General features: G+C 27.2%; 1 long non-coding RNA gene across 1 annotated transcript; it reads left to right on the top strand.

The window, feature by feature from the left end:
- The first annotated feature begins 205 nt into the window (after positions 1 to 205).
- On the top strand, positions 206 to 7,529 carry LOC122270889 (uncharacterized). The gene is made up of 2 exons (XR_006226040.3): positions 206 to 3,591; positions 7,392 to 7,529. It is a non-coding gene; the product is annotated as an uncharacterized LOC122270889 (long non-coding RNA).
- The last annotated feature ends 274 nt before the right edge of the window (positions 7,530 to 7,803 follow it).

Genomic DNA, 7,803 nt, shown 5'->3' with positions numbered 1-7,803 from the left:
ATTCCAGGTTTAATTAGAATAATAATAAGAAAAATAAGAAGAAAAATCAAAAATAGAGAAAAAATTGATTAACAATATAGATTCAAAAGTACTCTCCACATTGCTTTCAGTTATTTGAGTTTTTGTTTTACAAGTGGATTAAACGATACTAAGTTTCAACTTTTCACTCCTTTTCCGTGGGAGCAAGTTCTACACAAGGATTGCTACCCCTACACTAGCTACCCCTACATTTATTTACATTGTTGCACGCGTGTGTTTACATACGCCGAATTCAATGGTAAGTTCTTTTATTCCTTACTTTAATCATTACTATTTTAGAATGTTAATTCATTATAATGCTTCACTGTCAAAAAAAGTGAATAATTATTGTAGTTAATTCTGCTTGAAATAAACACAAATATTCTAAGCCTATCATTTGCGAAGTTTAACAAACTATGACAAAACGTAACGATTTTGGAAAAAAGCAAGAGAATTTGTTGAATCTCATTTGCTGTGCTTAATGTAAAGAGACGAAATACAGACCCGTTATATACGATTGTTATGCAGTTAAGATATTTTTAATAAAATCATGAATTTTTGGAAAGTTTTCTGATGGTACCTAAGCTTAATCAAGGAATATTAATCTGAAATACTGAGTTAAACTAGTTGCGATCTTATGTAAAAAAAAATTCTATTTTAAAGCTTTAATTATCAAAATTATTAAATTAATGCTGCATTATTTTATTCACCTGACAAATTTTGTTGCTATAATAAATAACAATTAACAAAAAGTAACAATTATAAGCATTATTCTGAAGATAATACTTAAATGTCATTAATCATGGTTGACTTTACACACCAAAATATGAGTAGAGGGGATATTTTCCTTCTGTGATTTGCTGCGCCTACTATTGTGGATTTCAAACTTGCATACATTTATAAAAGAAAACTTGTAGAGGTTTGCCAGGGGGTAGTGGCTACAAGATATACCCTGTTGAGTTTCTTCCCATGTTTTGTTTTCAGTGTGATGATAGCCACTGGAAGTTACCAAGACGTTGATTATTCTGCCACAGGTGATGATAAACTAATTTTCCGGAGTGGAAAAGAATTTTAGCTAGATTTATAATGTAAATTTTTCTGTTTCACTAATTTTAGGGGATATTTCCATATATTAACCTGTCACACTAACTACAATAGCCAAGCTACCAAATAGATATAAACTTGAAATTTTTTTTGAAAAAAACATGAATGTTTGCCAAATGGTTACGAGTTATATCTTTCGAGTTGGTCCCTTTCTGTGATTTTTTAACTTTCTTTCAGTTTCTCCGATACCAGAAGTTGCCAAGACGTGCTGATTATTCTGCCATTGTTCCTTTTATAGAGATCTCCCCTGATTTTATGAATCAAATAAAAGGGGATGTTTCCCTATTTGAACTAGATTTTGCCAACTAAAAATGTTGAAACAAAAAAAAATATATATATTTTGTACTTTGCAAAAATTTTTAAAAGAAGTATGTAGAAGTTTTCCTGAGGGTTGCTTCAACTTATATTCTCTGAGTTACTCCCATTCTCAGATATTTTCTTAATTTTTCGTGGACCGCTGGAAGTTTATAAATGTTTATCCATAGGTAACAACATAGAAATACTCATTAAACTTTTAATTCCCTATTAGGGGTACTTCTGTATTCTGAGCAGTTATGCCAACTTCTATCGTCCAGGCACCAAATAGATTTCTAACTGCTAATTTTTTAAAAGAATATGTAAAGGTGTGCGAAAGGTAGCTACGAGTTATACTCTTCAAGTTGATCTCCGTTCGTTAATTTTTTTTAGTTCCTCCTGGTTGCTGCGTGGAAGTTGCTTAGAAGATATAGTGATTATTCACCGGCAGATCATGATACGGGCATTTTTCTTACTGTTTTGCCTACTCAGTACGAGATGGCATTTTTATTAGCAAATGAGACGAGACAAGTGTTATGTGTGAAACAGTCCTATCATATTGTTATTAATTTGAGCTGTCTTATCTACTTACCTACTATTGTCTTATAAAGTATAAAAACTATTAGTTGTTGCATTTTTAAAAAAGTTGAGTAGTGGCATTTTCTTTTAACTTTACCTTTTCAAAGAACCAAGGGTTAAACACGCTTGATTGGTGTAAATTTTACAAGAGTCTATAGCAGATGGTTCTTCAACCAAAATGTCGTGGAAGTATCATCTTAACAAGCTATTGCAAGAGAAAATCTCACATGGACAAAATAGTTTTTTGACTATTTATTTTGCAACATGATATCTTTAAAAAGAAAAAAAAACACCCAGTTGAACATTTACTGGAAATTTTTCTTCTTATTTTTGAAACAGTTTTTGAAATTTATCAGCTAAAACGATATGGAAAATAATTGCAGTAATTTTCAATATTAAATTATCTTTAGAATTATTCTTATTCAAGCTTTTATTTAAATTTACATTGCTGTTTAAAACTTTTTTAATTCTTTTATAGTCACTGTATTCTAAAAATATGCCTAGGCAGAGGTCTGTCAAGGCCAAATTTACTACCGTTTAGCAGTACCTTCACAAATTCAACTTTAGAAAAAACATTAGTTTCACAAAATACTTTTTCTTATAATTTTATTTTTGTATTCCTTAAGAAACGATAAATCCATATTTTTGTGTTGATTTTTTAATGTAGTTTTTAATTTTTCACAAATTATGTCTAAATTTTCATAAAATAGGTACCTATCAGAAAAACCTAGACAGACCCTTGCTAGGTGAAAAAGTTCAATTGAAATTTTTATTGCTAAATTTTTCTTTTAAACAATTTTTGTCTTGGTTTTTACCTAGCTTTTTACATTTCTAAAAAACTTTGTTTTTATTAACTGTATGACACAGTAATTAAGAATGTTTCTATTGTCTTTATTCTTATCTGGAAAATATGATAATTGGAAAGACTGAGATGTAAAGCTTTAAAATTTCATTTTGAGAATTAAAATAGATTTTTCTGTTTTACATTTGTATCTAATCTTTTGTTTTTTTTTAGCATTTTTAAGATAACACAGCATTTTAATAACATATTTCTAATAGATTATATTTTAGTTAATATTGCTTTATGGATACTGCTTTACAAAAAATATTATTCTTAGCATGGAAGTTTTGTTGTAACAATTATGATAATTTTTTTTTTCTCTTTCTATTTTACTTCATAACTTTATTAAGTATTTCTGGTTTAGTTTTTTGTTTTCCCTTTAGCCCATTCCACTAATATAGATAAGCATGGAGTAATTTCCAATAATAAATAAACTTATTTATTCGTAAAAAATATTTATTAATGAATTTTTTTTTAAAAAAATATTGCTATAAAAATATATTCTGCATTTCACCATTTTTTTTAGCTAAAATTCTGCCAAACCATTACTCCTTACTTCTCTAGTTCTGAATAATAAATGTGCCCGTATAAACAAAACAAAATATGTTTGAATTATTTCTATGTTTTTGAACGTATTAACTGAATGAATTTTCTTTTTCATAATCTATTGATGTACTTCTGAGGAAGATCTTTGAAAAGGATCTAGCTTTGAGAATGAACCTCCATCAAGTCTCATTTGAAGGTACCTGAATTAAGTATGTCTAAAGAAATAACTGTATTTGAATTGTTTCCTTTTTTCTTGTGCTTAAAAATGGGTAAAAAAATTCGTGAAATTATAAACATGATCAAATCAATTGTTAAAAATTATTTCAGATTACTTTTGCTGATATTAAAAAAAGTAATTAAACATTGTTTACATAGGCTGCCCATGCTTCAATAACAACAAATAAAAGTACTCAAAAATTTGTCTCTTAAAATGAATTATCATATATTGTAAATATATTTTCCATGTACTGTAGAATCCTAATTATTTCATGCACAATCATCAGCCTTTGCACTATTCAACTAATTTATAATAGAAGTTTCTGGTGTAAGTTTCATCGTTAGTATCAAGTAGAATGGTAAACTGTTACTGTTTTTACCACCACTATTTTTGCTGTTCCAATGTTTTATTTCACTGACACTTAAAAAAAAAATGTGTTTTATCTGCATTAAATTAGTCTTTTTATTCATAGTCCTCCATAAGTTCAAACAAATTCTGAAACTTCTATTTTGCTTTTGAGAATTCTTCAGCGATTATGCAGATTGATGAATCCCTCAAAGGCTAAGGCTACTCAAACCAAACATTTGGCAAACATTAAAATGAATAAACAACATCAATTAGAAATTCTCGGGGAATTAAGATTTATGCATATTGCTCAGTATTTCAAATCTCCGTGGCAGAATCGCAGCGAAACGGCGACATTGTTGCAAAATTTTACAGATCTCTTGCAGAAAGATTTTTCTCTTGAAGAGAAGAAAATATTACTTTTCTTTTTTACAGAAATATTTGAACATGCAATATTTGAATCATGCATTTAGATAATCAGTTTTTGACACGCTCAATTTTCACCGATAGTATCATAAATCGACGTAATGTTTTGATAGTATTTTCGGCAGTTATTGATATTGATTTTCATTTGGTTCTTAACCATCTTGATATATTTAAACAATATGGAAAACTCGAATCGAGCATTTGAGTATCTATTTTTTAAGGCTATCTATTTTTTTTTTTAAAAAATTCTATTGAATTTTTAGAAGTTATAGATGTTGATTTCTCCTTAAATTTTAAATCAGATATTTTTTATACGATATTATTTATTACAACCTAATTTCAAAGTGTAACACGCTTTTGAGGAGTCCAATTTACGTAATTACATCATATATTTTTTTTTGGGGGGGGGGGCAATTGCTACTACGGATTTCATGATATTTAATATTTTTTTATTGTGATGATTATTTACAAAATGCGAAGAAGCTAATAAAGTGTGTGTCTTCCTACCAACAAAATGTGAGAATATCACCCATAATATTAAAAAAAAATTATTTCGTGTTAAATTAAGAAAATCATTATTATTATTTTTTGTTAACACAGCATATTTGCCATTTTAAATTAGCAACATATATGTTTGTTTGTATTAAAAGTATTTTGCAATTAGATCTTACTGCTGGAGAGTTTAGTCGCAGATAGCTCAAAAACATTCTGCCACAAGATTTCAAATTATCCTTGTTTTAATTAAAATAAGCCAATTGTATATATGTTGATATATATATATATATATATATATATTTTTTTTTTGTGTACATCTGCAGTTTTCTACAATTCCGCATATTAGAAATTGAACTTTCAATATTGTTAACTTTAATCAATGATTTTATATCTATGACTATACATATGATATTTTCTATTTATATGATATATCTGTCTATGATATTATCACTTTATTTTTATAAAGTTTTTTTTTTTCAATAACTTCTGCACTATATTATTATGCTTACATTAAATGAAAAAATTTTTGATTTCATACTGTTTGAAAACATCTTTTATTTAAATATCTTATTTTTCCAAGTGAATGTTTTTGTGTTTATTATTTGGTGTTGAAGTATTAATGATTAAAATGCTTTGAAACACGATTCATTGTGTATATCAAGGTTGCAAAAAATGCTTACTTTTCTCTAAAAGAGTTAGACTGACTAGTTTTCATTAATTTATTATATTTTCTTGCATTTTACTGTATACATTTAGCATACTTATGTTCCAACTTTTTATTTTAACAAAAACTATTAAGTAAAATTTACGTTAAATGTCTAATATTGCAGAAAACTTGTAAGTTAAGTAGTTCATGCAATAGAAATTATCACTACTACAAACTATATGAATTACAGTTTGACAAAAAAATATATATTTGTTTTCACATCTTTAAATAAGTTTAAAAAAATTTTGATATATCTGCTCTATACTTGTTCAAAAAAATTTTTATTTTATTTTTTTGCAAGGGTGTGGAAAGTTGGTAATTTTGTTTTGCTCATATACATATATATGCAGCATTAAAAAAGATAATTTCTAATTAGTTCCAAGCATAAAATTATTATTTTTTGAAACAATTTTAAGTTTAAGGCTGTTCCTCCGAATTGTTTTTATAGTCCAAAATTGCTATACTGCATTACTCCAAACATTCTGTCATGTTGCTACAATTAACTAACACCATTGTGTTCCTTTCATTTAATCACATTTTTCGAAGAAATATTTATTAAAATATTTCTCCAAAAACTGTGTTTTGTGTGTAAAGTTTTTTTTTGAAATTTTTTTATCCAGTCCTTTTTAAGTGGTTTAAACAAATAAAGTTTTTACTGCCCCCAAGCAACCTGATTGTAACACACTAGGGTCAAGGAACACAGAACCTATTTTTCCCACCATTACTAAGAATTCCGTTGTGGAAATGAATTTCTATATCACCAAACAGCTTTCTAATGTATTTTGGAGTAAAGTGTTACGTTTTAGCAGCGATTTTACAGAAATTAAAGAATTTTCAAAATAACCATTTTTTGTTTAAAAAAGCTTTAACAGAGGCAATTGTAAAATGTAATTCTTCACTTGAACTAAATAATATATAGTTTAACAAATTACTGAATTTGTTAAAATTACTCCTTTTGTATATTAAAGATACTGTTAGTGTTAAAAGGCATAGTATTTTTACTGTTTTAATAAATGAGAAATTAAAAATTACGTAACTGAAACTAATCGAATTGTGTTTCTGAACTACAAAGTTCTTGCAAAATATTCTGAAGAGGAATGAAAATTGCAGCCAAGGAGCAATAATAAAAAAAAAAAGAATGAGAGAGGAAAATAAAATTCTGATGATAAGTAAATAAAACAGAAAGTATAGGGCAGCTTTTAGGAGTACTTTACCTGACAATGGGCACATGTCGTGGCAAGTACTGCGGTTATGAGAAAAAGTAATTTCAAATAGGAGTGTTTTGTGAATAGTTTTGTCTTGATTTTAGGTCAGCGTGGGTAAACCAATTGACACCTTTATTCCTTCATTGTTCCCCTATTAGAAATGTGCTCTTACTTGTTACCAAAGCAGTCAACAGCACCAGACTAAAACTGGAGGAGTTCTCCTCAAAGCCACACGAAAAATAATTTTATGTTTTGTTTATAACTTACTGCTGGCTTCAATGTAAGATTTAGTTAGGATAAAAAAAAATTATGAAATATTCTAATTCAGATTTGTGCTGTATATGTATGTAATTTTGTTGTGTAATATGTGACTAAAATTTGTAAAATAGATTTTCTTATATCTAAGTATTTGGATGTACTCAATCGATATATACTTAGTAGAAATTCCATGAAAATAATAAACAGTTTTAATATTTTTTTAAAATTTTTTATTTAATTGTATTTTATCTAGTCAGTATTGCTTCGTTTTAGAAATCTACTGTTGGTTGTAACAATTTAATATTATTGTCCGGTATATTTTTTTTTCATATGCTAAAATATTTATTTGTTTTCCAGGAACATTGCAGTGAAGAGGTGATAGTAACAGCGGGATGGAAGAAGTTATGAATGTTTCAGATCTGTGGCGATGTGTTATAATTGTAAATCTATATATTGTATGATAGTTGTAAAATAAATAAAACTTAATAAATCTTATTTGATTTAATGTTTTTTTCTGTATTTAAAATTATTTAGTTAACTGCTCTTCTGGATTAAAAATTTTAGTTTTACGAACATAAGACTTAGAAAAATTGTAATTTTAGTAAGTAAACAAATCAAATGGTAAATTTGGTTAATATTTTTTTTTTTTACTTCGTGTGTGTGTTAAAGTAAATTTTAGTCAAATTTTTCAAGCTAAAAATTAAAATATATGCATTTAAAAAAAAAAATAATGAACCCAAAAGCATTCTAGAAGAGTAGATAATTTCCA

This window comes from Parasteatoda tepidariorum, chromosome 6 (genome assembly GCF_982258835.1).
Source record: "Parasteatoda tepidariorum strain Cologne lab strain chromosome 6, Ptep-v5.0, whole genome shotgun sequence".
NCBI lineage: Eukaryota > Metazoa > Arthropoda > Arachnida > Araneae > Theridiidae > Parasteatoda > Parasteatoda tepidariorum.
The sequence above is the reverse complement of the archived record's forward strand: the minus strand, read 5'-3'. Positions and strand labels throughout refer to the sequence as shown.